The sequence below is a fragment of the Lynx rufus genome, unplaced genomic scaffold (genome assembly GCF_022079265.1).
Source record: "Lynx rufus isolate CCGP_SWC_20201006 ecotype Redwood Valley unplaced genomic scaffold, mLynRuf1.p SCAF_11, whole genome shotgun sequence".
Lineage (NCBI taxonomy): Eukaryota > Metazoa > Chordata > Mammalia > Carnivora > Felidae > Lynx > Lynx rufus.
Window position 1 is genome coordinate 7,339,521 of NW_025814825.1, and position 19,771 is coordinate 7,359,291.

Genomic DNA, 19,771 nt, shown 5'->3' on the forward strand with positions numbered 1-19,771 from the left:
TCTGCTTCCTCTTCCTCTTTTCTTCTTCTTCTTCTTCTTCTTCTTCTCTCTGCTTCTCCTCCTCTTCCTCCTCCTTCCTCTTCCTCTCCTTCTCCTCCTCCTTCCTCTTTCTCTTCCTCTCCTTCTCCTCCTCTTCCTCCTCTCCTTTTTCTTCTTCTTCCTCCCCTCCCCCCATCCTTCTCCTCCTCTTTCTCCTTCTCATTCATTTGGTAAAGAAAAGGATGGAATTAAATCTCTATTTACAGGACACTGCAAGATATGAGATTCCGTATAGAAATAAGATACCTATTGAGAAGAGAAGCTTCATACAGTATGTACAATTTGGAACTGTTCCAGTATAGTTTCTTTGTAGAAAGTGCTGCAATAACAAAACGTATTTAAAAAGAGTTCTTAGTAGAGAAACAGTAAGACAAACATACCATAGTACACAACAAACAATTCTATGCCTCAGTAGTACAATCTAAAAGTTGCAGGTCCCAGGAGTGCCATCTTGAACTTGGAACATATAGCCTTCAGAAGTAGTGTCTGGCACAACATTCTGACTTTCCTCTTCCTCTACAGAGAACTATTTGTCAATCAAGTTTCATGAAACTTGGTATACAGATTCATTTTCATGATTTTGTACAGCTTCACTTTTGTCCAAACCTCCACATTTTTCAATCATTATACTAAGTTTCTCAGTTTCACCTAGTTTCCCAGAAACCTGAAGTGTGGGGGATAAGCTTAGGAATCCCCCAGGCTTACACCAATGGGTTAGCAAGGCATAAAGAAATACAAAGTCATAAAATGCTCACACCCGAGTTTGGGTAAACCAGATCGTCACCCCAAGAATAGGAGGGTGCAAAGGCACCCTGAGAATAAGGAAGCGCAAAGGTGCCAGGACTAGGGAGGTGCAAGGGCACCCCAACATAGAGAGGAGATGCAGAGCCCCCAGAATAGAGAGGGAGAAGCAAAGTCCTAAAATAGGAACAGGTGGAAAGGTGACCAATACATAGGTATATGAAATAAACAAGATTAGATATTCAAGGTGGAAGCACCCCCAATTTAGTACTATAGCCGAAAACCTGCTTTCACAGGAGAATAGGGCCAGATTAGGTAAACTGGTGAATTGGACTATGGACCGCTGTGCTGCAGGGAAAGCAGCCCAGGGAAGAGATGGTTAATAAAAGAAAAGGTGCCTTATTAACCCTGAGGTTATTCCCCCTACCTGTCTCATCCCCTAGGCTAAGATAAACAGAGGTGCGGCCTCATGTCCACTGTAAACAACCTTCCTCCCAACTGTCCGGTGCCCGGATTTTGTGTTATATTGACCCAAACCTCTACCACAAATATCCTCAAGACCCCCTTTCCCTCACATTCACAAGTTAATGTTCACAGACTCATTGTCCCTTTGTGCATATCCATCGCCATGTTTATAAGCCTTCTGATCCTGATAAAAATGGGGTAAGGACACTTATTTGGGACTCTTGTCTTTTCCTGGACATTAGTCATCTTTTGCTTTCGATCCTGCATCCTGCTCTTTTGCTAGACAAGAGAGAACTTTAGACCCAGAGTCTGTGGCACTGAAGTATGTTTGAAATTGCATCCAGAAAAACAGAATACTTTTGGTATTTGTTACAGTTAAAAGGTTCATCAATGGTTATGTTATGTCACCATGAATGAGGTTTACAATCTGTTCAATGCTTCTGCCACTTGTATACTTAGTCAAAGCCCATACAGTTCCTTTTGTGTCTTAAAATCTGCCTTAGAGAGAACACCAATGAAGAATGGAGCTAATCCATGATTCACAACCTGCTCTATCTGGTCCTGACAACCACCTGTGATGTTTGATATTGTCCACATAACTTCCTTCTGAATATTAGTTTTGGGACTCATTAATAAACTTGGAAAGGCAACAAGTGCTCCTGCATCTATTACATCCTGAGTCTGTTCATGTGTCCCTGTGACGATATTTCCTGTGGTTCTTAGTGCAGGAGTCACAGTGGGCAATGCAGTAGCTCCTAGAAACTTCACAGTTGTGGCACAACTCCTGTTTGCACAACCATTTCAATCCATTCATTTGGATCACCAGTAAGGTAGGAAATGGCCCAGCAGGTTATCTGCTAATAACTACTTCTGGGTCATCATGTCGCAGAAGACAGACTAAGATAGGGAGAATCTGCTCAATACCATCTAACAGGGGTGCAGGATTTTTGTTGTGACAAATGTTTGGAAGTGTCCAAAGAGCTAAGTAAGTAACCACATGCTGAAGATAACATATTAGGAGCTGCAGGGAAAGCCAACAGCCATCCTTGGTCACCAAGTCTTAGAAAACAGAACCATCACCTGTGAGGTTTCCTGGAGCCCAAACAGCTTGTTCATTGATGTGGGCATGAGGAGTTGCCCACAGAGAAATGAATGATGGGATAGCACCTCCATCTACCACAGCCTTGGTCTTTTCTGATGTCCTGGAAGCAATGTTAGTGAGGGCCCAGGCAGATTCAAACTGAATGGGCCTACAGTCAATTCTGGGCAAAAAAGACACAAATTTTGGAATCAAACCAGCTTGGATTATGTTGTCTGTGGGGGCTATTTTTCCCTAGAAAGCAGGTTCCAGCTTGAGTAGCCTAGGACTAGATTTCCAAATGGTTGCTATTTATGCTTTTGACAATGTCATCAGTGTCATCAACAGACCAATTTACAGTGCCCTGGTTGTTGTGGTTTTCCTGCAGTGAAGTAGCATCATCAGGAAATGCGCTTACATCTCTCCTTTACAGTATCTCGTCATCCTTCTTGCCTCGCCTCAGCCCCACGTTAACTTTTCCTCCACACTGCCTCATATCTGGATTGTCTTTCCCCTTGTTCTTGAATCTGTTAAGGCTGGCGGCTAGTGAATTAGCATTCTCACTGGTGGACATGGTTATGAGACAAAGGGAGAAAGCTGTATGGCATGGTGGGCTCAGGCTTCCATGGGAAATGGGGTGGGATGGGCAGGCTGCAGGCCAGCTGCCCTCAAAACATCCACCCCAGCTCACTCAAAGACTGTGTTGATCAAGGTTTCTTAACAAAATTTAGGGAACATAGTAATACTCATTACTGATATATAATCAGGATATATACATATATACTTACATATCGATATAGATATAGATATAGATATAGATATAGATATAGATATAGATAGATATACAATCAGGCTATCTATATAACATATATTATTTATTTTTAAATGTTTTTTAAAATTTTATTTTAAGAGGGAGAGAGAGAGAATCCCAAGCAGGCTCTAGGCTGTCAGAGCAGAGCCCAGTGCAAGGCTCGATCGCACCAACCATGAAATCATGACCTGAGCCAAAACAAAATGTCTGACGCTTAAACCACTGGGCCTCCCAGGCACCCCATATACATTTATTTTTAATGAAGTGAGATATGTGTCTGTGGACATCTTACAAACTGCAGTACATTCAACCTCAATGTGCTTTGTGAAATACTAGGTGAAGGTCAGATAGATTGGGAAAACAATACATACTTTATTCCCGTTTTAGAGATTTATAATTGATATCTGTAAATTCAAATAACCAAGAAGTGCCTATCAAAACACTTGCTCAACTTTGTTTAACCAGTTTCCAAAACTTATCCATTCTTACTTTTTATGTCTGTCAATATACAGAAGTAGGTTTCTTTACAACAAACTGGATTAGATTACCCTCAGAAATCTATAGGACAGTGGTGATCTTTTAAAAAAAATATTAAAATGTCACTGAAAATGAGGGAGGGAGATTCCTGTAGTTTAGGTTGATTTGAGAGAACTTATAGGCCTTGAAGTATACTAATTATTTAATAGTGAAATTATTTATTGAGTAGCTACAAATATTTATTGAATATATACAAGGTGGGGGAAGGCATCAGGCTTTGTGTGGTTACTATATTAATCTCATTGAATTTAGGAACTAGAAGGTGAGATAAGACATACCTGTAATGCAAAGTGGCACCATAAAAAATTAAAATACAGTGGTAAATAAGTTGGTGGAATTTTAGGAGCAAAGTTGCATGTGCAAACACAAAGTATCTATTTAGACATTAAATTGTCCTGAGATGGGGCGCCTGGGTGGCGCAGTCGGTTAAGCGTCCGACTTCAGCCAGGTCACGATCTCGCGGTCCGTGAGTTCGAGCCCCGCGTCAGGCTCTGGGCTGATGGCTCAGAGCCTGGAGCCTGCTTCCAATTCTGTGTCTCCCTCTCTCTCTGCCCCTCCCCCATTCATGCTCTGTCTCTCTCTGTCCCAAAAATGAATAAACGTTGAAAAAAAAAATTAAAAAAAAAATAAATAAATTGTCCTGAGAACTTCTACTTTATTTCTTTAAATTAGATTTATTAGTTTATTAAACTATGTCTGAGACAGTACACTCTGGTAATTGGCTATACTGTACAAGCATGCCCTATATTTGAAGTATGTCCTTGTCCTTAGTATCAGGCTTATAAAACACCCAAGGAAATATCTATAGGGGACAAAATTCATGCATTTCTTATTAGTTATCATTATTATTTAGATAATAGAATACTGGACCATGTTTCCACATTTATTCTGAGATCTCTACTTTTTTCAGATATAAATATCTTCTTTACTCACTAAAAGTATGTAAGATAAAAATGTAGTATAATACAGTATTTATCATGTACTTAGAAAATTAACCTAAAACAACCTTTTTGGAACACATTTTTTAAATGTTGCAAAAGTTACTTGAGTCTACATTCCACACTCAAGTCACTCCTGAAAACTCTCTGTATCTATTTTTACCCTTAGTATCTAATCTCCAGTCTACTTCCCAATAGACAATATGGATGGAGGAACTTGTTAAATTTTCAAACATGGGTACAGATTATCATCATCATAACGTCTTATTATACACTTTTACAGAAAGCTTTTAGATAGTATGATTTTTTCTCATCTTGGACCCAGCAAATCTCTTCTCTCCCTTTAAAAGTCAAGACACTGAGGACGGTAATCTTTTATATAAAGTATCAACCAGGCTGGTACATATAGTTCTGATTCTGTTCTTCTGAACTTAATAAAACTCTTGCTCTGAAGGTGTTCTAGCCCAGGTTGCTACAGCCAAGTACTATAGGCCAGGTGGCTTATGAACAACAGAAATATAGTTCTTACGGTCCTCAAGACTGGAAGTCTGTAATCAGGCTGCTGGCATGGTTGTGTTCTGGTGAAGTCCCACCTCCTTGCAGAAGGATATTTCCTCATTGTGTCCTCACATAGCAGAGAGAGAGAGTAAGAGAGCTCTCTGGGGTCTCTAATAGGGGCACTGATCCCATTCATGAAGTCTACACCCTCATGACTTACTAACCTTCCAAAGGACCTACCTCCTACTGACATCACATAGGGGTTAAGATTTCAACATAGGAATTATGGGGGACGATGATAGAAGGCTATTGAGTGAATGAGCACTGGAGTTATGGAGTCAGAATATCTGGGTTCTAGTCACAGTTACTATGTGTGATCTAGAATAACGGTTGCGCCTGATTAAATTTCTGGTCATCCATCCTCGGTCTCCAAAATATGCCCCCCTTACATATTGGGCAAACTTAAAAGTTAAATATTATAATAACACAACACTTGAATTTTAAAGTACAATGGTGACACTAATCTGTGTCTTCTACATGATTGTGGTATTGCTTTTGCATTATTTTTGATAGGGAAAGAGAACGATCCAAGGACTTCTACTTGGATATTTGTATTGCAATAGGTAGATTATCAATGAGGTAATGCTAGCTGCTACAGTACACAAATTACAAATCTTACAGCTTTACACAGTAAATGTTTATTTTCACACATGGCACAGTGCAGGGTGGGTGTTAGTAGTCAGATGGCTTCCCCTTAAGAGACCTTAGAATCTGGACATTTTCCTCCCTATGACTCGACTCTCTTTTATTTTTTAAATAAAGTTTATTTATTTGTTTTGAGAGAGAGAGAGAGAGAGAGAGAGAGAGAGAGAGAGAGAATGATCAGGGGAGGGGCAGAGAGAGAATCCCAAGAAGGCTTTAAGCTGCCAGCACAGAGTCTGATGTGGGGTTTGAACTCACAAATTCTGAGATCATGACCTGAGCTGAAATCAAGAGTGGGCGTTCAACTGACTGAGACACCCAGGTAGCCCTTGACTTTTTTTTTTTTTTTTTTTTTTTAGATTCTCTTTTGACTCAGCTTGGATTTTGAGAAAGAAAAAAAAAAAAAAAAGAGGATTATACCAGAGGGTTTTATGGCTCAGGACTTGAAATAAAATACTCACATTTTCTTGGCCAGAACTCAGTTACATGGCCAAAATTGCCTGCAAGAGAAATATAGTCTAGCCATGTACTCAGGAATTAAAAGGGAACTCAAACTAGAACAAAAAAGTAGGAAATAAACTGGGGTTCCAGTAGGGATATCAAAGAAATTCAGAAGCCAATGTCCATTTTTCAGCTGATTCAAGTTAGTTTCAACTGGCGACAGTGTGTTAGCACTGAACCATATTCAACAGTCTCTGATGTATGTGCGTGTGGGTCTTTCCATTTCCTGAGTGTGAAGGAATCTTGTTAATAGTTCCATATCACTTTGGGACATATAGAGCAGAGATTCAGCATGTGCCCACATTTTGAGTATGTCATTGATATTCCAAGATTCTTCCTGAAACAATTTGTTATTTTAGGGGCCTAAGTTTATTAACAGTTTCACATCAAAGACTTTGATGAAGGTCTGTTGTGGTTCCTGCTGCCCAGATCTGGGTGTATGAAAAGTTACTTATCGATTTCATTCCTAGGGACCCCATGGTTGATCCACCATGGCCAGAGATCCCAGTGGGTCAGATGATTCTCTTTTCCATGCTATCCCTACTCTTACTACAGTAATAATTCCCATTATATCTCTGGCAATTAAGTGCTTGTCCTTGGTCTCTGACACTTTTGGATCTGCTCATTCCCAATGAAGTCAGGAAACTGTTTCCAAATAAGCATTTCCTTCTAATACTCCTGGCCCACAAGGTCTCCCATGTAAATGCTTTTGAAAGGTGTTCCTTGGCAGAGTGTGGATGACTGGGGTACACTATGGGGGTGTTTGAGGTGCTGGACTATTCTGTTTCTTGTCCTGGGGGGTGATCATAAATGTGTTCTGTTTGTGTTCACTAGCACTCATTGCCTCCACAGTCTCTGATGCCTTTAAAAGCATGCATTTTGAAATCTGTTGAGCATTTTGTTTAGCTGTTCAATGGAGCATATTTTGGTGCAAGGTGACTACAACTACAATTGTCCACTAAAAACATAAACTTTGCTCTTAGCTCTATAGAAAGTAATGATCCAAAATAATTTATCTTTGTACCTGAAAAAAAAATGGTTTCTTTTACCGAGTAGCAATAGTTTAAACTCCTAAGAGGCCCTTCCGGTGAACTCTCCATTACCCTCATCACTCTCTAAAGCCTTACCTTGTTTTATTATTATTTTTTTCAATAGCACTTTCACTGTCTTACAAAATTTATGTTTAGGTTTTTCTCTATTTTCCTCTAGATTATAAGCTGCAGTACAAGAGACAAATATTTTATTTTGCTGAGTGCCTTATTCCCAGCATCTAGACCAGTCCCTGGCTTATGGCAGGCACTCAATAAATATGAAATGAATGAAGCAATGTTGTTAGTTGTGTGTATATAAATTAAAATTTCCTATCACAGGAAAGAATAATAATCTATTTGCTAGGATTCTACATTTTAATTTCAATTTAACCTTTTAAATTAATTATTATTAGTAAATTAAATGTTTATGTTTGCTTGAATTTCACATATCATATATTCCCTGTACTGACATTGGTTAAATCAAAACAATACTAATAACATATCCTAATTGTAAATTATTAGCCAGCATGTTGTCACAATGGTATGATTTGGGATCTTCACATGTTGCAGGGTAACTTCTCCCTCTTCTGAAAAGCTGTATTTTTTTCCTCATGAACTACTGATTTATTTGCCATGTATCAAATACAGTCTGAAGTGTTCTTTGATTGTCTTGTAGAGTCAGGTCTCTTAAAACACTGTTGTAAAAACACAAATTTGTTCTTTTTTTTTTAATTTTTTTTTTCAACGTTTATTTATTTTTTTGGGACACAGAGAGACAGAGCATGAACGGCGGAGGGGCAGAGAGAGAGGGAGACACAGAATCGGAAACAGGCTCCAGGCTCTGAGCCATCAGCCCAGAGCCTGACGCGGGGCTCGAACTCACGGACCGCGAGATCGTGACCTGGCAGAAGTCGGACGCCCAACCGACTGCGCCACCCAGGCGCCCCAACACAAATTTGTTCTAATGTGATTGATGTATTAGCGAATAATCGGAGTTTAACACGAATGTTGTATTTTCTTTTGTATGATTTCTTAGATGAATTCAGAAAACCGCACCCAGTTGAACCAAGCTGGATAGGAATACACAAAGTGTAGGCACACACACACACACACACACACACACACACACTCGCTCCTGAAACACCCACACTGGATACCTCAGGTCACCATGTGTGTCATCTGCTGTTACAACTTCCCAGGCGATTGCAGATAACCTTCAGTCCACCATTTCACACCAACTCACAAGCTGACACCCATTCAATGCCCACTTCCACAAGCAAATTTCAGGTTTTTTGGGTCAAATGCCATATTCACTGTAATATACATATATATGTATATGCATATGTAACATACAAGATATATATATATACACACACATATATGTTAAGTATATATTCTTGTAACCTTAATATATACAATATAATAAGTATATATTATATTATATATTAATATTAAGTGTATATATGCTACTTAAAATGTATAAATGATAATAGTTTTCTATTAGGTTCTTACCTTTGTTTTAATGTGTTACTGACACTTTACATTTTTGCGTGTTGTCCTTTCACCTTATTTTCCCTCATAAATCCTGTGAGGTTTATTGTGCAAATTTTGCACAGCATGATGCTTTTTCTGAAATGTGTGTGTCACATTAAAATAAAATCGACTGTATTATAATTGCTCTATCATCTGTGTTGTCCGAGTCCTTTAGCAACCCTGGTTGGGTTCCCCAAAAGTAGACACTGAGGTGTAGCTGGGCTGCAACATGTTTCTGGGGATCGACATCTGGGAAAGGAAGTACGGAGTAGCAGTAATGGGCTAAGGAGGCAGACACAATGTGGTGTAGGCTTTGTATAAATATATATATATATATATATACACACACACATATATGTATATATATACATACACATATATATGTATATATATACACATACACATTTATATGTGTATATACATATATGTATATATATTCATGTATATATACACACATATATGTATATAAAATACATATAATAATATATAATACATTAATATGTAATGTAATGACATATAAATATATATATAATATATTTAATGTTTTATTTATTTTGGAAAGAGAGAGAGAGAGACAGAGCGCAAGTGAGGGAGGGGCAGAGAGAGAGTGAGACACAGAATCTGAAGCAAGCTCCAGGCTCTGAGCCACCAGCACAGAGCCTGATGCGGGACTTGAACTCCCGGACCGTGAAATCATGACCTGAGCCACAGTTGGACGCTCAACCGACTGAAGAGCCACCCAGGAAGTCCTGTGGGATAGGCTTAACAAAGCCACAGGAAATAATTTTTAAAGGAATAGTGCTTGTCAGAGAGTATGTCCTCTGTTGAACAGAAATGGCCAAGCCTTTGTGCTCCTCTTGCTTTACTCAGTTACCAGATATGGATGTGGTTGGAAGGCTGAGGCTCAGGTAGGGGGCGCTCTCTGCAGCTGAGCGTATCCTAAAGAAGCTGATACCTGTGAATTGTCTGCAAACCAAAGACCTTAGAGTTGAGCACTAAAACCTTTCTTAAAAAGGAATGCCGCTTGAATTTATCATGATATGGGTATTTCTGGGGTAATCTCATGCTATATTTTACATCGTTTAGAAAAACTCTTAATTTTGAAATAATGTTTGCACAAATAGTACAGATAAGTCCTAAGTACCCTTTATTCACCTTCCTCTCATGTTAATAGCTTACGTAACTCCAGTACAATGATCTCAACCAGGAAATTAATACGGATGCAATACTATTAACTAAATACAGGCCTTTTTCAAATTTTACCAGTTCCATTAATTTTCTTTTCCTGGACAGAATCCAAGTTGGGATCGCACATTATATTTACTTGTAATGAATTATGCTTTAATTTTTACATATGTATCCTTCTGTGTGAAATCTTTAAATATCCGGAATACTTAGCAAAGTGTTTGGTAATATAATTATTAAATGAATAATTGTGGAATGAATAGACTCTGCAAATTTTTCAAAAACAGATCTTCGTTTAATTTTAATTTCTGGCATTATGACAACACTTGGTCTTCAGTTTGTTTAGTAATTTCTTTAGCAATGAATGAAATTGAACTTTACATATTGGGTACCTCTCATGGCATAAATGACATAAATTAAACGGAAAAGGGAGCCAGTTCTTTTCTTATCACTTTTAAAAAATATGTTGCATGTGATTTGAAGAAATAATATGAATACAAGAGAAGAGAGAAGAAAGCATCAAAAATATTTAGGGAGATGGTATTGAATCTCATTTTGAAATGCGTGATGGGCATGGGTTAATTAGAGTCAAGAGAAGGAGGGGAGTTTTGCAGAGGATGGTGATGTATAAAGCCACAGAAATATAAGCCTGGAACCTGGACACAAAAGAAGATAAAACAGAAAGCAGGGTGTTTTGTTTGTTTGTTTTTGGTTTTTGTTTTTGTTGTTGTTGTTGTTCCGAAATCAAAAGGCAGAGAAAATTTACGAAAACCCTTATCCATTTTCTGAGTGCTAAATAGATAGAACTTTTGAATGATGAATTTCTTTTTTGATCTTGTGTGGATTTCGCATGACAGAAGCTTGCGGCCTGTTTGCATTCATTCATTCACACTTTGAATGGCTAAGAAGTCCATAATCCTATAAATTAATTACTCACTGGGGTAAAAGGAAATGGATTTGGATGTAATAATTCAGAGTGAAATACAGATTTTCTTCTAAATCATGTGGCTATTATAGGAAAATATACAAGCAATCTTTAAAATCTATAGGATAAAGCACAACTTGCTTGGCTAATTAGCTCGGTCTGTTATTTTGCTTGGTTTACGAGAAATGTATTAATTGCATCTTCATTTGTTGATTTGTAGTATCAGTTATTCATTGATAGGATATACTCATGACGCCATCATTTTTGAGGGAGCACAATTATCAATTAGTCTCTTTATTTTACCAAGTACATCACAATATTTTTATTTTTACATTGGATTGCACAATTTCTTACATGGTGGATGGCTAAGTACATACTTCTCTGATAACTCTCAAAATTTTGGATTCTGTTTCTAAATGTCTGGAAAGCCCTGTTTCCTTCTGAAGTGTGAGGCTCTAAATGGAGTGAGATTTTAAATTTTTTTTTTCAACGTTTATTTATTTTTGGGACAGAGAGAGACAGAGCATGAACGGGGGAGGGGCAGAGAGAGAGGGAGACACAGAATCGGAAACAGGCTCCAGGCTCTGAGCCATCAGCCCAGAGCCCGACGCGGGGCTCGAACTCACGGACCGCGAGATCGTGACCTGGATGAAGTCAGACGCAAAATGGAGTGAGATTTTAACTTAGGCTTGGTGTTATCTTGGGTGAAAGGGATTAGCACACAGTGCTGCAGAGAGCCGCTGAGTACTCAGAGAAGCTACATTTCCTCTCCTGAGACTTTAATTCTCTTTCAATCAGCTGAAAAAGCAACTGCCAGAGACTAACCAGCATATATTCAGTGTTTTTTTTTTCTTTTTTTGCCTTAGATTTTGAAATCCAAAAGCACAGCTTGTAAAAAAAAAAAAGCCAGATAATGCTAGGATGTCTGTCGCATTTAAAAATTAGATCAGAAGTTCTTCATCTTTTAATAATGGAACTAGTTTTGGTACTAGAAAGCCCTCCGAAAAGGCTGTTTTTTTAATGGTAACATTTATGAAAAGAGTTTAGATGCATATGAGGTTGTGTTACAATTGTCTTTGCTTGCATTAAAATATTTTCAAACGTGCCTGAGTTTGGAAGAAATGTTCTTCGTCACAGGTATCGGTTGTATGGCATCTTAATGTAACCATCCATAGTTGGTCTGAGGATGTCTTCCAACATATAAATGAACCTCCTCATCATGTCTTCCAAAACGTGTTCCTCCCTTCCTGTCTTCTTCGTTTTTACCAATGGCATCATGGTCTGCAGTTGTTCAGATCAAACCACGGTGCCGGTTATCTCCATGTGGGGCCACACTAGATAACTTGCATCTCACACTTGTGCCTGACAGTGCAGTGATCACTCTGCACTGTAATGCTCTGTTGAAGAGTCTCTTTCCTGCAGAAGATTGTGTGTCTCTCTCCTCATGCTAGATATTAGATCACTGTTTGGCACGAAATGGACAAGAAGCATCCAAAGGACAAGTGCAGGGTGAAAGAAATGAGTGATGTGTTTCTGTCTCTCGTATCTAATTATCTTCCAAGGTCTATTGATTTTAGTTTTGAAATACTTCTCTTATCCATCACAACCCCTTCATGTCTAGGCCATAAAGCTCACGGTCTTCTTAAGCAATTACTTGGACATTTGCATGAGACTGATGTTACTTTCATCTCTGTCCCTGATCCCTTCTCTATTACCTCTTTCATATTGTCCTCAATGCACTCTTCCTAAGAGATGTCTTTGAGGTTGTTATTCCTTTGCCCAGTACCCTCCCTGACCCTAACTCTATGCAGGACAAGGTATACAACTCTCCGGTATAGTTAGCATGTTATCCAAAGTCTGGTCTCAGAACAGCCACCCTTCTTTTCACCATGTCCACTCATGCATATGATATTGCACCCCAAATCAAAACTTATTGTTAATTTCTTCCCCCTCGCTGTGTTTCTGATCTCTTGTTTACTGAAATATCTTCACCTTCGTCTCTACCAGTCCCGAGGCAATTTAGCCCAGGTATGTGTTACCTCTTGTATGATTAAGCATTTCTAAACAAATTGTCTCAAAGGAAAGCATTTTCTCCCCACTCTGTGATCTCATAAGACCTTGTCCATAATTCCTTTACTTCATCGCACCTTGTATTATCATTATTTGTATTTATGGATTGTTTCACTAGTAGGGCATAAGCAACTTAAGGCAGAAACCATGGCTTTTGGGGTACCTGGGTGGCTCAGTCGATTGAGCATCTGACTTTGGCTCGGGTCATGATCTTACAGTTTGTAAGTTCAAGCCCCACATGGGTCTCTCTGCTGTCAGTGTGCAGAGCCGGCTTTGGATCCTCTGTCCCCCTCTCTCTCTGCCCCTCCCCTGCTCTCTCCCTCTCTCTCTCTCTCTCTCAAAAATAAATAAACATTAAAAAAAAAAAGAAACCATGGCTTGCTATTGTGTGTCTTCCACAACTTTAAGCATGATTCTTAAGAAGGCAGACAGAAAATGTTTGCTGACAGGATCGGGAACATGTGCAAGTTTCCATTATTACATTTTCTTAATATCACAAGCTTCATGTAGTGAACTAGATAAAATGAAATGTGTGTAAGATGGCCTATTATTTAAAATACCAAATTTTCAATTATTTCCACTGTAAAAGGAATTATAAATTTGCAAGTTAGGTAGAGTAAATGAAAAGTTAATAACATCGACCTAGTCAGAAAACAGGATCACGTCATGGGGAAATGAATTTTGATTCTGCTTCAGGGAGACATGGAAGGAACATAGGCTCTGGAGAAATCTGGGTTAAAAAAAGAAAACAAAACTCTTATTTTTTAGCCATGTAAACTTAAACCGTTTAACCTGGGTTTCCATTTCCTAATTTGCAAAGTGGAGATAATTAATAGCAGTTGCCCTGTTTACATTCCTGGGTATTTTTATGTTTAAATGAAATAGTGAATTTCATAATATTTTGCTCTAAATTTGAGTATACATGGAAGTTATAATTTAAATTTTTTTCTCTCTTTAGGCTATCAGATAAAAAGCTATCAATAAATTAAAAATTAAGAACATGTATGTTTTTCTTGTAAATAAGAAATATGATATTATCCTTCCATATCTCATTCTTGATTTTACCATGTTTCCAGTTGTTAACATATTGAGAATTTCCCATTGTTTTAGTGTATAGCAGATACCCTTCAGAAAATTGGTGTGACTGTTTAGTCAATTTATGTTATTGACATCCACTACTATTTAATCCAGTCATTGCAACACCTATAGGATCTATATGCTACTTCTCTATCAGTTAAGTGAGGGATCTAGGGAGATGGTTAGAGATGGTAATTGTGGGAGAAAAGAAATTGATCTGAAATAGGTTTAACTCCCTGCTACAATACTATAAAATCCATAAAAACATGAACTTAATATGCTTCCTGTCCCTATTTTTTCATCATTATTTTTTTCACTGTTGTGCCTGAAATAGGTTATCTATTTGTTGCATGCACGCAAGACATGAATGAATGAATGAATGAATGAATGAATGAATGAAATAACTGATTATTTGGTGATTGACTTATATAATAATGTTAAGCTAGAGATGCCAGCATATGTCTCAAGCTTAACTGAATATTTCCAAAAACATTTAGGAGATAGGGCTCTATCTTATTTTTATGGCTAGGCCTATTGAACTATGGTACAAGAGACAGGAAGAAACCCTTCTAAAGTCAATCATGAAACTTGGAAGACTATCTTAACCAAGTTGCCCGTTCTGAAGTAGAGTTATAGAAATGCCAAGGAGATTAATATTGGCCAAGGCAGACTTGAGTATAGGGGTGCATTATCATCAGGTTTGTGTCCATGAGCATTAGCTACAGCAGCTTCTATATCAAGCTTGCATCTGAGGGTATTGATGTGACTGGAGCCTTTTGAACATAACTTTATATCAGACATGTGTTCAATTCTTTATTATTATTATTATTATCATTATGTTTTTACTATATATTGCCTTTCTTGCTACATCCGGGTCCTCCCTGTTTCCAGCCTTTTGTACTAAATTTTCATTTGATATGATACATTTGCTCAATTGCTGAACTGGTTACAGCACCCTTATCAAATCTTTTTCCACTAGTGCAGACATTTCTGCTGCTGTATTAATCATATAGGATAGCTTGTGATCCATGTTAATAATGATGACATGATTAATACTGGCTTACTTTTCTGAGCACTACTTACGATTTATTAGACACTGCTCTAAATATTTTAACATACTGTTTTTAATCTTCATAACTATTCCATGAGTAGATAGTATTACAATTTCAATTTAGCCAACAAAAAAACTAAGTCAGGGAGAGGTTAATTGGCTGCCAAAGTGCCCACAGCTAGAAAATCTTGAAGCCATGCATTGATCTTAGGTAGCCTGGTTTAGGGCCAATGAGTTTAATCACTGTTACAACTGGGTATTGCTTATAACACACACTTCATGGAATTTAAAAAGAGTGTAGATAACATACTCTTAATGATCATAAGATGAATATCATAACTAAATCAAAAAGGAAAGTTTATTCAGGCAGTAGGGATGAAGCAGAAAAGAGAATGAAATTGATAAACTGAAGAGCTTTCTAAAATAAGAAATATGAGAAACTACATACATTTATTCTCAAACTTATATTGAAAAGCTATCATACTTCAAGAATTATCCTTGGTACTGAGATTATATTCCTATCAGTGGATGAATTGTATAAATGTAAATACTAAAATATATTTCCTTAAAAATATGTTTATCTGAATAGACAGTACTTCTGACAGCTAAAATCACTTATATCCTATGAAGTTCTGTTTGAAGAGGTAGAACTTTTATGAGGTGGCCTTGTTTGTGACAACTCTGGATCATTCACCACTCACACCATAGACATGGTTCCCATGGGTCCAAGCCAATGGCTGGTCATGTTGGATGTTCTAGAGCCCATCCACTCCTGCTTGATGTGGGGGCTCTTCCAAAAACCAACGTGCGCTTGAGAACTCCCTTTTAGCTTGGCTGAGACTTTCTTGGAACTTCATTGCCTTCTGAAGCTTTCATACCTAATTTTTCCCTTTCTCTTTTCACAGATTTCAGCCCTGCATCTTGGCCTAGAGGCTCTGCCTCCTGGCTTCGGCCCCATCCCCCATCTCCTTCCACCATTCCTCTCTTTTACTCTCGCTCTTTCGCTCTCTCCCTCATTCTCATCCTCCCATCCTCTCTCCCTCCCCTTCTTTCATTATCTCTTTCTTTTACTCACTCATTCAGTCACTCACTTATTCATTCACTCATTCAGGCATGCCCATCATTAAATATCTGACCCTTCTGGTCCTATCATGGTGTCTATTTCTCAATGGCACTGAACTGTCCTACTAGATAAATTCATGAAGATTTTTGCCCCAGGAATTCCATGATATTTTGTATAATACTATTCATGTGCCACTTAATTCAACCAGAATTCTGACAAGCATATTTGAATGTATAAGATTACTAAACAGGCATTCATGGTGACATTATTTCCTTTAACTTTCTGTTTTAAGACAGTGAAATGTTATATTAAAAAGAAGAAATTGCCTTTAAATAAGTCTTTCTTTTTTTTTTTTTACTTTTTCTTGACACCAAGACATTACCCAAGTCAGCAAGAATGTAAATATTTAAATTAAATTTAGGAAAAAATGTTTTTCTTTTTTTCCCAGAGCACAGCATACAGTTTATCTTAATACTAAGCATTACAGTGACAAAAAATACAGAAAGGAAAATTAGGGTACCACTTAGTCTTTCACCATTTCTTCTTTAAAAACTCCATGATCGGGGCGCCTGGGTGGCGCAGTCGGTTAAGCGTCCGACTTCAGCCAGGTCACGATCTGATCTCGCGGTCCGGGAGTTGGAGCCCCGCGTCAGGCTCTGGGCTGATGGCTCAGAGCCTGGAGCCTGTTTCCGATTCTGTGTCTCCCTCTCTCTGCCCCTCCCCCGTTCATGCTCTGTCTCTCTCTGTCCCAAAAATAAATAAACGTTGAAAAAAAAATTAAAAATAAATAAATAAATAAATAAAAACTCCATGATCGCCCTCAGTACTTCCTATTTATGTGTCTTATCCACTATCTAATTAATACTTGATTAAAATGCACACCTGCAGGGGTGCCTGGGTGGCTCAGTCGGTTAAGCATCTGACTTCGGCTCAGGTCATGATCTCGGGTTTCGTGAGATCGAGCCCTGCATCGGGCTCTTATGCTGACAGTGCAGAGCCTGCTTGGGATTTTTTCTTTCTCTCTCTCTCTCTCTCTGGCTCTGCTCCTCCCCTGCTCTCTCAAAAATGAATAAATAAACATTAAAAAAAATTCACTCTTGCAGAACTTTACCATCACTTTGGGGCTCTTAAGTGTCTACTTCACCCTTTTTAATATGAAATTAAAAACACACAACTCTTGTAGTATATAAATGAAAACAACAGTAATAATCACTTTTAAGATGAAATTTATGCCATTTATTTGCTTAATATGCAAGAATTTTTTTTCAGGAAGTGCTTCGTGTTCATCTGTGTTTAAGAAACAGACATAATTTGGAATAAGCTACACCCTTTTAATTTCTTGCTTTCTTCCAGTAACAAACCATAAAATCTTATCAAATTTCTCCAGCTATTTTGAACCCTGCTGGTTATTCCTACCAGGGTTGATCTCTTCTATGATTATAACCTTTATAAATGCAGGTGTAAGTGAGTCAGAAGCCATTGTTTGTTTATTTGTTTGTTTTGCAAAGTCTTATGGGATTTTATTGATAAACAACATTAAGAATGCCATAGGAAGTTGAGAGAAAGAAGGGATTCAAGCCTGATTCAGTGAAAAAAATGTTAATCAGAAAGACTTTATAAGCTGTGTACTAACTTTCCAAGCCTCCTCACCAGTATAGCACTGGGGACACCCACAGCTGTACCATATGAGAAACTAACAGGGAATCATGGAATTTATTCAAAGAAGGAAAAACCACCAAAATAAAGTTCATCACTGATCAGTAATCTCATACCTTTCACAGTCCAAATAAGCATCTCATTTTTGCAGATCTCAAGTTATCTAACTTTTATGTAGCAGAGAACCATAAAAAAACAACAGGCAAGGAGGATACACAAAGCCATTGACAAAATTATTAAACATTTAGCTATTATATTGGAAGAATCAAAACAATCTAGAGGAAATGTTGGCATACTATGACTTGGAGGCCAAATCTGCATTGTTGTCTATTTCTGTAAACAAAGTTGTATTGGGACACAAACATGCCCATTTATTTAGGCATTATCTATGGATGCTTTCATATGAACACAGAAGAGTTGAAAATTTCCAGCAAAGACCATATAGTCTTCAAAGCCTAAAATATTTACTATCTGGCCCTTTAGGGGAAAAGTTTGCTGAGCCCCGCTCTAAAGACAGATGTTTAGGAATACAGTCCTTTCATAGAAGGAGAACGTTTTCTTTACTTATGAGAAATCTTTTTAATTAGAGTCATGTCAACATGTAAATATAAATATCATCCTTAGATATGTCAGAATAGCATATGTGGGTTTGTTTCTATTTAAAATTGTTTAGTAAAGTTCATGAAATTCTCACACTTCTAAGGTATAGTAGTTTTAATTACCTTTATTGTAAACATGTAACACAGCACATCACTATTAGCTGGGATAATGAAGCTAAAGCTCCCCCTTCCAAAAAGCAAAATTGTATTACCAAGCCTTCTACATTATTAAGACTTACTACTTTATAAATTTGGTGAATTAAGAGTTGAAATCCCATTCCAAATGCACTATTCACTGATTGTTGAGGCTTTTCCTTACAGGAGCATGAGAAAAGATAGCCCTCCTTTTATTTCTCCACCATGTTTCTTCCATAGATAGATTCTGCTTATCAGTTCAACTAAAAATCATGGTGTGACATGCTCAAAATAATGCAGCCGATCTGTTAACACAATTGTGCCATATGCGTCTGATGCTTTACCATGATTTGTTCTTTTGCTTATTTCAGAATTTTCCTATCAAGGAAGAAAAAAGTCATTCACATACCCAAATCCCACTTATTCCCCATAGCCCCTCTATGTCCTTCAAAGTGAGTGTATATCACTCCTATGTATTTATGACAATACATTCTACTGTTTTATGTGTTTTCAATGTTACATTAATAGGATCACACTGGGTGTGCATGTTTGCAACTGGATTTTACCCTCCATATTTATCTCTGTTAGAATATCTAAATCTAATTCATTCATTTTAACCTGCATTATAGTGACCAACTCATTTTTAGGAATGGAGAGTTGTTTTAAGATCTTTAAAAGATATTAAATCTTTATGTTGATTAATTTAGTGCTGATAAACTATTGTATGCCTAGGCTATTGCATTTATTCATCCTACTGAAGAGCAATCTGCCTCATTTATTTACTCTTAAATACGAAAGCACAATGAATATCTTTATACGTAACCTTTATCACGTGACTACAGAGTTTCTCTAAAATAGAATTACTTGCTTGTAGATTGTGCTCTTCAAAATGACTACATACTACTGAAAACTCTTCTGAACTGTGACTCCACTAGTACTGTGTAAAACTTGCTTTCCTTACAGTCTTTCTCAAAACTTTTCATTGCTAAATACTACACACATCTTTTCCCAATCTATAGATTATTTAATAACTTTGCATCTGAGACATTTATTTATTTATTTATTTATTATTTTTTTTTTAACATTTGAGACTGAGAGACACAGAGTGTGAGCAGGGTAGGAGCAGAGAGAGAGGG

General features: G+C 37.6%; 1 pseudogene; it reads right to left on the reverse strand.

The window, feature by feature from the left end:
* Positions 1-460: 460 nt before the first annotated feature.
* On the reverse strand, positions 461-2,897 carry LOC124505801 (importin subunit alpha-1-like; annotated as a pseudogene).
* Positions 2,898-19,771: the final 16,874 nt, after the last annotated feature.